This window comes from Ambystoma mexicanum, chromosome 10 (assembly GCF_040938575.1).
Source record: "Ambystoma mexicanum isolate Mex_15411 chromosome 10, UKY_AmexF1_1, whole genome shotgun sequence".
NCBI lineage: Eukaryota > Metazoa > Chordata > Amphibia > Caudata > Ambystomatidae > Ambystoma > Ambystoma mexicanum.
In genome coordinates this window covers 820,216,088-820,230,110 of record NC_090932.1, presented here as the reverse complement: position 1 = coordinate 820,230,110, position 14,023 = coordinate 820,216,088, and positions in this window count along the sequence as shown.

Below are 14,023 nucleotides of genomic sequence, written 5' to 3'. Positions count from 1 at the left end.
TTTAATTTTATTCACCCGATTTTCAAATTTCTGTATGATATCTTGGATACTCACTTCTTGATTATTGTCCAATATGGACCGAAACACTTCTGGTTCTTTTCAAGTGATTTCATTTGCTTTTTCCAATCCAAATTAGTGGGGTTCCAAATTATCCTATTTGCCACATTATTGACCGCAATATTACCATTCTTTTGATATGAAGTCTTGATTTTCGCGTATTCCAGCATCACATACAGTGGAAGATGGTCACTCTCCTTACGACAGCCTACTGCCATATCTTTGGACATATCATAGGCTCTCTAATTTACCATGATATATTCTATAGTTGTTAAGCTAGACCCTCCCACACAAGTTGCTCTCCGTTTAACATCTCCTTTAAGGTGGCAATTTAGCATTGTCAAATGGTATTTCATAATCAAATCACTCCATAATTTTCCAAATTTGTTAGAGAATCCATCTTCAATGGGCCCAGAACCTCTCACCTCTTCTTTGTTACCATCAGGGTGTACGATATTTGCAATAAAATCCCCCGCTATTATAAAAGGTACCTCTTGTTCACATTCTTTAATGATGTTAGATACCCTCTACACATTTGCTTTATTATGTATGCCGTTTGGCGGATTATATACATTAATTACCATCAAATATGGAACCTCTGTTATGGTGGTTTTCACCAACACCGCTAACACCATCTCATTTGATGAACAGGTTTTGACCCCAGTCCAAGGATGTTTAATAGCTGTTAGTAAACCTCTTTCGGACGACCTCTCAGACCTTTAGACGCTAAACTTTGGGTACAGCACCAACCATCAATTTCACACGGTTCATACAGCCAAGTTTCCTGCAATGTGATCATACAAAAACTATTTATATTTGCTAGCAACCCATCTTCCTTTTCATAGTGTAGATTTCCTTGGGTATTCCAGGAAATCATCCCATTCAAATCGTCAGGGACGATGTTCTAATTGAGATTTAAATTCTATCGGGAGCCATTGCCAATAACACTCATTCTCCTTTACCTCCCTCGTTATCTCTTTAGTCTGTGCAGTTCCTAAGTTCCTGGATTTTATGGGACTATTTTTGACATATGACGGTCCCTTTACACCTGCACCATCCCCTTTTTGCAGATGGGTTGCTTTTTCTGTAGACACTTCTGGTGTTACTATCTTTTGATTGGTATTCTTGCCAAGATCAAATGCAATCCTTTGGTTCTTTACCATTCGCATAGAGGTTTCAGTACATAGATACGCCACTTTGTAGAACAGTTCATGATGACTTAGTATGAATTCGAAAATTGTGTCGTTCATGCACCACACATTGGTTGTAACCAACCTGGGGACAATAATTGAACAACAATTTTAAAGTCACTTGATCTTACCATTCGCAATCGAACCAAGTTCCTGCCTATTTCAACAATGCGCTGTGTATTCAAGACCTCTATGGTATTAACCTTATTAATCACTTGGAACTGCAGTGCTCTTACAAAGTTTAAGGGGTCTTTCATATATGTGGGTTCATTAACTTTTATTTTAGCGTTATCAGAAAAACACACTGCTTTATCACCAGCTAACATCTGCCTATTACAACCAGATGGTACTCCAACTTCAGTCGGCGGAACTTGCTCATTCACACATAGCTCTTCATTAAATATGGTCTTTAATGCTTCCAAGACTTTAGTGCTGATCCCTTGTTCTTTGCTCATAGTGTTTTCATTCTTCCCTTTCATATTAATTCGGACTAGCCATTCATCGAGGGTTGGGACCACCTTCTTATGAGTAGAGTCTATTGCCTTTACCACATTTTGCTGTTTCTTAATTTTCTTAATATGTTTTTTGTTAGTCCCGTCCTCCCTTGGTGTATGTATAGCAACCGTGTGTGTTCCAACAAAGTTGGATTCTTTTGTCATTGGGATGGGTTTTGATCTACATGGTTCCACACTATTGTCTATCACTGGAGGGGCTCCCAGTTCTTCTACTATATTGGATGCAGCTGTTTCTCTCACAATACACCCATTCCTGCCTCTACCCTTCTGTATATCCTTATACATATTTGTTTGTGCCCTTTTTTATTCTTTTGTTTCCTCATCAGTTTCTCCTTTCTCAGATTTCTCATTTCCCCACACACAACATCCTCACTTGGTTTTGTGTATCCCACAGAGGAGTCACACTGTGGGTTCTCCATTTTCGCCTCTGGTAAAACAAGTCCATGCTCTATTGACAGGGATGTGTTTAACATTTCAGTATTGCTTCCCACCTCTCTACATGTCTTGCGTCCTTTATTAATGCTCTTATGTAACAATACGGAATGTACGTCCAACTTCCATTCAATAGTTTTGCATCTATCCGCCAACTCTGTAAGTACCCTTTCAAGTGCTTCCCATAATTCTTCGTTTTTTAATGGAGCAAAGCTCTCATTATCCTGTGACTGTATGCTATTAGCTGAAAGATTGATAATATCCATGCATGGATTTTGCACAATCTCTTGTGAGCCTCTATTCAGAGACGGGTCTAAAGAGCATAGGATTAGACCTGAGACTGGGTCTGTCACGAACCTGTCATGTTCTTTATTGTTGTCAGACTCTTTCTGGAGATGTTTCCCTGTATCATAACCAACAGAGACAGCACTTCCTAAATATGTGCTTTCACTTATCATTATCGGCTCCTGAGGTTTATCATCTATTTTTAAGTGTTTGTCTAGCTTGTTGCCAGAACCCAATGGTGAATTTCCAAGGGTTTTACCATTTTGTTTTCCTTCCCAGATTACCACCTCTGTACACATATTATGTGTGATCGGGGGGCATTCTATCTCTGTCGCCTTCATCAATTTATCACTCCTAGGTTCTGCAAACATACTAGAGAGCAGCTTAGCTCGTATACATGGGAGACTTAGGGTTATGTCCTCCATCAATTCAGTTCTTATTTTATTTATTTCTCTTTCAAGCAATGTTGCCTCAATCAATTTTGGGGTGTCAATTTTGTGGGAAAATGATGTCATTTTAGCCAACTTATTTTCTGGTAGCAACCCTTGTTTACATATCACCTTTTGTTTACATGTAAGGCTAGGTCTCAGTATACCCTCTACCGTACCGCTTTCTGTTTTAGATTTACTAGAGGTAGATCTTAACTCCATTTCCATCCACACTTTTCCACACGTTTTTATCTCAACGTGCACTATTATCCCGTGCACGTACTTTTCAGCCACACTAACCTGCTAAAAATTTCACATGCTGTCCTATTTCAAATGGCCTCCTTGTGTCGTCGCTTTCACCTTGTGTAGATGGCTATTACCTATGCCACACACAATTAGACAAGCTATTAGTACCCGCTCACCCCTCGCTGCGCACCATGAACAGTCAACAGTACTTCCGTTCTTCACGGTGCGCGCGCAGGCTGCGCTGGGACCTAGGCAGATATAGCTGGTTCCAGGTGATTTTAGGTAGGCAGGGTTTACTTCTGGAAATCAAATAGTCTGAGGAACTATAGGGGTACAGGGGGGAGACACAAACAGCAGACGTTTGCTTGATAGCTATATAGCTTCAAAGCGCGACGTGTTGAGACGCCGCCTCAAACAAGGTACTACTAAATCGCGTCACTTTGATCAAGCTGCATAAAAAGTGAAATTTACTCTTAAAGGGCCAGCAGTCTTTGGGTGTTGCTGCAATTACACTCCTCCTGCTGCGGTCCTATGCTCATTCCATGGCGAAATACATCCAATTTCAATGTCAGGCTGACTCTCCTTTTCCAGCTCCACCACAGTCAACAGTACTTCCGTACTTCACGGTGCATGCGCAGGGTGCGCTGGGACATAGGCAGATATAGCTGGTTCCAGGTGATTTTAGGTAGGCAGGGTTTATTCTGGCAATCAAACATTCTGAGGAATCTTAAAGGCCCAGCAGTCTTTGGGTGTTGCCGCAATTACACTCCTCCTGCTGCGGTCCTACGCTCATTCCACGGCGAAATACGTCCAATTTCAATGTCAGGAAGACTCTCGTTTTCCAGCTCCACCACAGTCAAAAGTACTTGCGTACTTCACGGTGCGCGCCTTCACTTTCCAGGGGGGGGTGACAGACCACACACAACAAAGACCAGAGAGAATGATCTTAGTCAATTAGAACATAAAAATGCATATTTTAATCATCATTTTACACAGAAAATTCAAATATTTCTAAAAAACAAAAAAAACACAAATTCATCTGTACTAACAATTAATTCATTTTTGCAACACATAGTTCGTCAAAAACCCTTTCATCTTGTTTGAAAATGGAAGTGGGGTTAGTATAGGGAGGTGCAGGGGAGATCCTACTCATTAATGCTTTCAACAATTATTTACAGATTTGAGAATTTTTATATATCTATGTGTCTCAGCTATCTTTGGCAATGACTGAATATGTGCAGTAAAACCACACTCTAATCCCAGATCGGTTATTCAGATAAGTATGATGGGTCAATGTTAAGTGAATATTAAGACGTAAGGGATTATTTAGAATGTAATGTACACACCCTTATATCAAGGCCGGTCGACACATTGAGGTGAATCTAATTTGGAGAGGACAAGCAATAATTATTGCAACCCCAAGAACTGGGCACAATTTTGAATTAGGCACTATGTTAAATCTTGCAGTTGAACCATTGAGCCTTTCCTTGCCTGAAGACTAGCCAGTGAGTAGTGGTGTTAAAACATGTCAGCATACACGCAGCCTACCTGATGCACCAAGAAGTGGGAGCAACCCGATTGAAGGAATTTCTTCAAAACTGCATTAAGATAACATGTTTTAAAACATTGTTAACTGCATTTCTCCTAAAGACTTCCATTTGTGTGCTGGTAACTTCAGATATGGATGCCGTTTCTCACCATTGGTAACCGACGACAATGCTTGCATGGTTTAACCTCTGAAATACAGGCACCAATATGAACAATTTTTGGAGAAACTGTACACGTTTATTTGAGGTAACTAGAAACCCTGATTTTGAATCTTCAAACACGTTTTTACTGGAGGCATGAAAGCAATCAAACTAACTACAGAGCACACATATATTCGAGCTGTGCAATGATCTTGAAGCATGCTCCTTTACACGGGTGATGTACAAAGGAACACATCTCCTGGTATCTATTTCTCACTGAATAATTGAAGACAGCATGAGAAAGTGCATTGCTAACAAAGAATCACCTTTTGGCAATTTGACTTTTTTTTATTTGTGAAAAAAAATCACTGGTATTGATAAGCAAAAATAGAAGCAGTACCGGTTAGTGTTAGAAGGACAACTGAAATGCTAGAACATTTTGCATCGTGAAATAGAGCTAGTGGGTATGTTCCATGGTAATTGACATGTCCAAAAGATAGCACCTTATAAAAAATACACATAATTGGCCTGTCCAGAAACACATCTAAAATTGGAACAAAGCTAACGTGTCTTAATTGTATATTGCCTCATTTTCTTTTACCCTTTCTTTTTTTAGATTGCAGCCCGTGACAAGACAAGGACTATAATTAAATGCAATGAACCCCGTGAAAACGTAGTATTGTTTACAAAAAATCAAGTTGCTTGTTGTGATGAACAGTTTCCCCAGAAAGAACAATTGTACAGCTGGGTCATAATGAAAGTCATTAACTTTCACACCGGTTCACTTTGCAATTCCGGAATGAACTGTAATTGTTTTTCCCTGCAATAAAAAGTGACATGGAATCTTATAAAAAAAAGGTTATCACCCATGGGCGGTAACATTACGGGCTTCATCAATTTGTGGATGAAATGCTCCAATCTCACGTTGTGAGAGGGTACAGTGGTTGATTATTTAGAGGGATATGTCATCATTTCCACTAATTTTAAACATTTAGTAATGTCTAATCCTGGTAAAATACAAGGATACGTGAGGGAATCGAGCAAAACCACACGCAAATGAATCAAAATATGCACCCGCGGCAGAGGCATAGCCAGGATTATCCAACAAGTGGGGCCTGAAGCTAATGTAGTTGGGACTACCGCAGTGACATTAACATCTGTAAATGACCAGACAGCACTGCTGAGTGGGCATTCACAGATTTTGGGGGGGGCCTTGCCCGCTCAGGCCCTACCCTGTCTACGCCTCTGATTCAATAAGGGTGCTTAGCCAATCAGGTGGCTGGATCAGCGGGTGAGAATACACATTCTCCAGACTCTGCTTCCAGCCACGCTAGGCGCTTCCCATTTGGCACCATTTTTCTTTTTCATGTGGGGAGGCAACAGGGAGCCTCCCCACCCATTTTCCCCCAAAACACAATCAAAAGCAATCTCCCGGGGGCAGAAAAAAACATTTGCACCCCGGACAAACCTTGGGCCGCGAATGGCTTTCACTCCCGCTGCTGGGGTGTGGACATGGCCTTTAACAGTCAACAGCCCTCACGGAGGCAGCTCAGTCTGGCAGGCCTTTAAAGGCAATGGACCTCATTACACGGTAGGCGGTAATCATGTCGCTATTAGCGTCATGGTTGCCGCCAATATTTTACCGTGTCCGCCTTGGTGGATGGTGGAACTACCGCCCTACTCCAAGGTGAGCGGCGGCGGTAATTCCCCATTTACCAAGGCCCTTCCCCATTCCCATTTTTGCCCCCATAGGGCATAATGGGAATGGGGAAGGCGCTAATTACGGTACCGCAAATTGCTGTACCGTAATTAGCACCAAGGTCCCTTTGCGGGTTCGTTTTTTAACGCCTGCTAAAAGCAGGCGTTAAAGTACCCACCCGCAAAGGGACCTCGTAATAAGGCGGTAAGGGTTAACGGTCACCGGTAGCATTACCGGTGACAGTTAACCCTTACCGCCTTCCGTGTAATGAGGCCCAATGTCTACCCCCACAGCAGGGCTGAAAGCCATATGAATTGGAAAATATGTCTTGTTAAAATTGATTTCAAATGAGATGGCTGAAAAGATGAAGTTCTGGCATTGTGGACATGTAGTATGTTTCAAAGCATGATACTATGAATGTAAATACCTTGCCTGGTGTGCAATTGGTATCATACAATGGACTCCACGTGAGATGGCCGGAATGGTAGATTTCTAGCATCATACACATAACATATGGTTGAAAGCAAGACAGGTGAAACATTTTTAAAAGAACCAGTTCACAATGTTAGTACGATTGAAAATAACCCCTATTCAATAGCTTGATTTGCATATAACGTGAAGCAATTTGCTTCTCAAAAAAGTCATTTGTTCTTCTAAAGTCTTGCACTTAGATTAAAACCAATGCTCGCGTTATTCCTTTTGCACGAAGGCAATGTTTAATTTTGAATGCTGGCCACTACCTGCCCACATCCGAATAATTAGCAAAACAAATAAAATATATCAAGCCCAGTTTTAGGCACTGCAGCATGGCCCTGAGAACCCTCAGAATAGCTGTCATAACCAAACTCTTATGTTAGTGCCTATCCACTCCCTCCTCTGCTTCCATAGTATGAACATTGCACCCACAGTTTTATGACGATCTTGAACGGCACACATGGGGACAGTATATGTTTCCAAGTACCAAACCAGTCCTCACCTCAGGGGATGCAACCTTTGCTGATTCTTTCATTTTACTTGTAGCCATAAAATCAGAGAATCATCTCCTCCACCTCACCTGAAAATATCTTACTGTTTTTCTCTGGTCGAGTTACTATAATCCACCTGCATCTACTAATGAAAATCTCACCCACACAGAAAGTGATGGAAATATAGAGTGAGACAGAGATTGGAGGAGTAGAGGGAGAGAAGGAGAGCGGCAGAGAGAGACACAGAACAAAAGCGAGAGAAGAAGAAAGAGAGCAGAGAGAGAAATAGATTGAGAGTGAAAGCTAGGTCATCATATGACATGCTGGTTAGAGCCGGTTTAGTATTGTTCTATTGTGGCATTTTCGGTACTGCTAATGCTGCAAAAAAAACAAAAGAGGAGATGGCTGGAAGGTTTAGAATTAATCTTAACCTCTGGCATTGTTTCGGGCAACCCTCCAAACCATTGCTCGTCACCTGCCAGGCCATTACAAAATGGGAAAGACCATATGCAAATCAGGCTTAGCCCCACCACAAAAGCGGCAGTCCAGCCTGAACTGCTTGTTCACATTCCTTCTGCCGAAGACCACGAGCATCCACAGACATGCTTGTCAGCATTAAAATAAATTCCCTACGCAAGGAATTGCAAATCATATTATAGTCATTCATCTCTATAAATTAGGCATTAGAGTCTAGTCAGGCCAGGTTTGCCAAATTTACAGGGCAACTAGTTCAATGCATGAATGTTCAAATAAATAACACTGCCAATCAAAGGCAAGGAATTAAAGAAAACAGGATGAGTTACGAACCGTTGCCTGTGATTCAAACACAATCATGCTCCCGAGACACTCTCCACGCTGCCCATCCTTTCTTGAGTAATACTGGTGGATCTGGTATGCCTGGACTCAGCCAAGGTATTTTCAGATACAAGGAATACCATATTCCCTTCTCAAACAGGCTTAGTAGCGGTTTCTCTATCAGAGACATTACAATAACTTGATCTACAGGTGATAAAGGAGGCAGCAGGCCACTTACTATGTCAGGAGTTGACAGCAGAGTACACGAGGGTGCTCCTATGTATAGAATTAATTAATACATTTTCCAAAAACAGTTAAGGGATCGAGTTATAACACATCTCATAACCCAGAAGTGCAAAGGATAAAGGAGAAAGGAGAGAATGTATAATACCACGCGCATGTAAAGCCTTCCTACAGTCATCACAACATGGTGAATAGATCTATAAGTAGGGGTTGAGGTTCACGTAGTGACTCTGACTATGATGCAGGAATTGGGATCAATGTGAAAAGACACAGAAAAAGATAACCGCAACCACACATTGTTACTGATCTGTTTAAGCCAACAAAAAAAAAACACAGCATGCTTTATGACATCTATTTAAACAAACACAAAATATTCTATCCGTCCTTTTTTTAGAAGTGTAAAAGTGGATGATGGAGTCTTTTGGATTAAAACGCGACCAACATCCTATCGAAAAGATAAAATATATCCTTTCACCAGAGTTTTCTTTGCTGGACTGGAAGACCAACATGCCCATATACATCTCTATATATACAAGGGAAATATGTGGATATTTATCTGTGCCAGTCCGAAATGTTCAGCATACCTACCAACATTCTAGAAACCTGTAATTTGACATTTTAGTATGTTCCATGGTGCAGACAATGTAAAACGTATACAATATACATTTTCTAACGTTTGCAGTCTGCAATGCTTGGATATGTGTGTGTGTCTGTTCTAAATGTTCAGCATACTTTCCAACATGCTACGAACCGGAAATTTGACATGTAGGTGGGTTCCATGGTGTAGACAATGTAAGAAGTATAAACTATGCATTTTTCATATTTTTCTTTTTTTGTGGTCTGCAATGCTTGGATATTTGTGTGGGTCTGTTGGAAATGGTCCACATACTTCCCAACATAAATTAAATTTTGCATGTGGGTAGGTTTCATGGTGTAGATAATGTAACAAGTAGAGAATATATCTTATTTGGATTTTCTTTTTTTTAAGTGGTCTGCAATGCTTACCCCTGCCATATGGCTCATTGCACCATAGTTCTGTCATAGTTCTACATTAATTGTTCCTAAAGTTCAACAGTACAGCAGTTCATGAAAACTTCAGTAGTTCATTGTTCCTAAACTTTCCACACTATACGCATTCTAGCTGACATTAGCAGCACTCACTTTTGAAGTAGTTTCAGAGAACACAATACATTGCTTTTGTAGTGATGCGGGTGACAGGAAACGGTGCATGTCTCCTCAGTAGTGTCTGCAATGATGATGTCCATCACATTGTGTCACATCTCTCATGATAATTACAGAAATATAATTTATCATGGAAGTTGATGAATGTATGCCATCTCAAAAAGTACAAAGCTTTCATGCTTCAGCCATACATGTACACCACTTATTTTGAGGTCACTGTTGCCTCGGCTGTAGATCAGGACACCAATAATGTTGCTGCGCAATCTCAGTGCTCCAACGCAAAGTAGCTGGAACTGATTTATGTGATTCCCGCTTTTCTCATGGTCGGCTTTATGTGGCTTGCTCCAGAGCTGGAAACAAGCACAATGTTTTCACTCTAGCTCCTACAAGAAATACTAGCAATATTGTCTAAAAAGAAGCATTAGTTGAGTTAATTAAATACACTTCAAACTAGGACTGAAGTATGACATACTGTGCAAAGGGGTTCTTTTAAAAGGAAGCAATTTAAAAATATGTTTGAACATTTAGAAATCTGCAAGCAGCTAAATGTCAACATATGACCTATTGCACCTTAAATATAAATCTCCTAGAGACTTTTCTCAACAGCTCAAGCATATATTTACCTAGATTTATTGATATGTTGATACCATCATTAAGGTGTTCAGCAATACTGTCTTCCACAACCTTCTGAAACATGCAGTTACTCAGTCCTAAACACGTTCGGTCTTTGAAATGGTACATTACGCAGGTCACAAAAGTCTATGAAGTACAGAATCCAACAGGTCCAAAAAACAAAGACACTAGCCCCAAACAGATGCCTACACCATCCACTTTTAAAGGTACCCATGGTAAAGTGTACTTCTCTTTTGCACTCAGAGCCAGGGACAGAAAGAGCTATTCAAAACTGTTAAGGCTACTAGCTGATAGGGATGAGTCTCTGTTCAAACCCAGCAGACTCTTCCTGCACTTGGCATGAAGAATACTGACCCAAGTCAGATGAAGTCCCATGTTAGTATCCAGTACTTAGGTTCTAAACTTATCCTTGGATACAAATGTATTCCCTGCAGTAGAGTAACTATCAGAACCCAGAATCAAATTCCCATGAGAATTCAAATCAGAATGTGTCATTTGAAAGAGAGCAGGGACAAGATCTCTCAACAGGAGCAACATGTGAAATGATTGGCACAGACCATTGTTTACATGATGTGACCAGCCAGGAAAACCCTAGTACACATTTTCAATTGACATACTGGACACAGTAAATCAATGGTTAAACGTGAAAATTAGGAGGTAAATCAGAAAGTGGGTGAATTGCAGAAAAGCTGTGCAAAGCCCTAAAGCAAGCATTCAAACACCTGTGTTGAAATAGGGCCAGCCTTTAGAGAAAGCAAAAAATCAATCTTAAAGAAAAGAACACAATTAGAAAGGGTACCACAAGATATGAGAGCCAAGACAAAGCAACTAAAATAGATATTATTGAAAGACCGAAAACTCTGTGTTCACCTCTCATAGAGATACTCCTTTAGACTGCAATCCAAGTGGAGACACTAATACAGAACATGAGAAGAGAGGGGAGGCTCCTGTTTCGTTCCTTCAACATGCATTTTTATTCTGAAACAGTCTTTGAAGAAACCACTTGAACTTGATCTTGTGGAATTGACCTATGTACTAGCGACTTCAAGTTCATGAAACCGCTTACATGAGAAGAATTAATTACAAATTATCTACTAATTCCAACTTCACACGTAAATTGGAAGTGAAGAGACTCCTTGTTCTTATGGGAAGTACTATACACTTTCAATGAAGAGTAGGGTGGGAATTATTGCATTACCCTTAAACTACTTCACAGAAAACAGCACGATTTTGATGGGAAGGATATTTCAGTAAATGTATTTACAAAAGTCAAAATAAAGTGACATGCCAGTCATCTCTTTGCAGATGTGAACAGACCTGTATTACTGGGGAACAATTTACTTCAAAGTGATGTGATTTTGATTGATTGCATTAAACAGGTCCCCTCTACCAAAACTTAATGCCCAATCAGAATAAATGCCAATGCCAACTGAATCATCCAGAACACAACTATGCAGGTTACTGACATCACCTACATATCTGTGAATGAAATGGATTGTATAGAGTGGGCTACAAGAGAACCTTCAAAGATAACTGTCCCCCAATAATGAGTGGTTATTCATTTTGGATAGACGTACATGGAAGATGTATCCATGACAGGCCCGCGATTTGGTTCAAAGTCAGATAATGGATAATACGAAACTTTAAATAGTAATGTAAATGCTACTAGTCTAAGAAAAGGTTAACAAGTATAATCCCCCTATTCAAGTTAAACATCATATGATTCCCTCATTTTATCTGCTATTCAATGATACCCGAGGGTTTGGGCGTGTAACAGATACATTAAATAAATAAAAAACATTACATAAAATGGGAATGTGGTCTTGAAACTATTGTTTTAGAACATACACTTACTGACAGGTATAGGTTGATGAATCCAACTCGGGCACAAATGATAAATCATATTTACTGGATTGTGAAATGTTTTATTTCTGTTGTTTTTATATCAGTAATGGAAAACTTTGATAAGCCATTACTTTGTATTTCAATAATAATCAAGACTGGTCCAGAATAGGGGTAACCCAATGGATTTCAGTAATCTTGAGAAAGCATTTTCTGTCCTGTCACAGTACACCTCTTTTGGAATGGACACTGATTGCAAATGTATAGAGCTAGCAAATGCAATCATTATTCAGAAACCTGAAAACGTTTACAACACTATTTACAGTAGCAGAATTGCAACTCTCTGCATACAAAATGGGGTCATTTCCTGGTGTACCCCATGTACCTCTGGAGGGTCGAAGGGGTTTCCTATGACACTCTTGAGAATACAATGTTATTTATGGTTTCTACTAACTAACTTGATCCCAAGGAATCATGCATCCAGGTAGACAACATACATGGAGATATTTCAACCCACCTAGAGAAATTTCTATTGCAGGAATTTTTCGAGGCTTCCTTCAGATGGTAGCAGGACATATTAGTTTGGATGATGTGTGCACGACTGATGACCAAATAAAACAACTGATACACCCTTTTCAGGATATCTAGAGCATTTGCTCTTTTGTTTTATGCAAGTTCAGACATACATCTCTAAATTATGCAACTAGAGCCTGGACCCTGATATCCTGTATTTGAAAAACAGTTCAGGTCGTCTCATACTTCCATGTAGGCAGTCAAAATCCCATGGGATAATTTGTCCAATTGATATTGCTTTACACAAACGATAACATGGAATATTAAAAAAAATGGACAATATAAACTCTTTGCAGAAACAAGGAAACTGAATACGAGTATTCATGTGTGAATATGGCCCCTCCCTTACATCAGTCAAGGACTTCCTGAGATCCAGGGCTCTATAACATCCTATGTCCTGTTTTGACCAATTAGGTTTTAAATCTCCATGAACACCACTGTAAACTTGTCTTAACCTCTGCGGGACAATTCCACCTATCCACCCATGTGCCCTTTGGGTACATAGACAGTGGGAATGATTTTACTATATTCCTACAAAAGGCCATGGCCGAACTCAGTGAAAAAGGAAACTTGGCCAATGTGTGATTTACTGATAAAATGATATACCATGGAAGGAGACCCGGTGAAGATCTGCAGAGTACTGACAGAGTTACTGAAAGCAGGTACTAAATTGTTACCCCAGAAAATGCATTGGTGCAGAACCCAAGTAAACTGTTTGGGTCATGAATGCATGGTCATTGGATATAATGGCAAGACAAAGAAGTTTTAGAGTTTATTGATATAGAAGAACACCACACATCTTTGTAAATTATAAAGCCTGTAACGATTGGCCAATTATAGTCATACATTTATAAAGAAGTATGTCAAAATCACTCAGCCCTTTTTCCATTCTTTGACTGGGAGGGTGAAATGAAAGTGAAGTAACTAACACATGGAGACTGTGAAACTATTATACAATATTTATTTCACAAGCTCCTTTTTTGGTGTATCCCATAAACAACAAAGCATTATTCCTGGAAGCAAGATTCACCAGCAACTTTTTAACTATGGTCTTGTATGAGACAGGTTGCCATGGTTATGAAGGTGCTTTCCTATCCAAGGAAGACATTAGCACATGTGTTAGTTAAGTTCAGTGAATGTGAGAAGGCAGTTATCACAATGGTATGAGCATTGGACAGTTATCATCTGTGATACCATGTGGACTATATGACAGTTGAGACCTCCTATTTGAAGAGTGACCTGTAGAGACC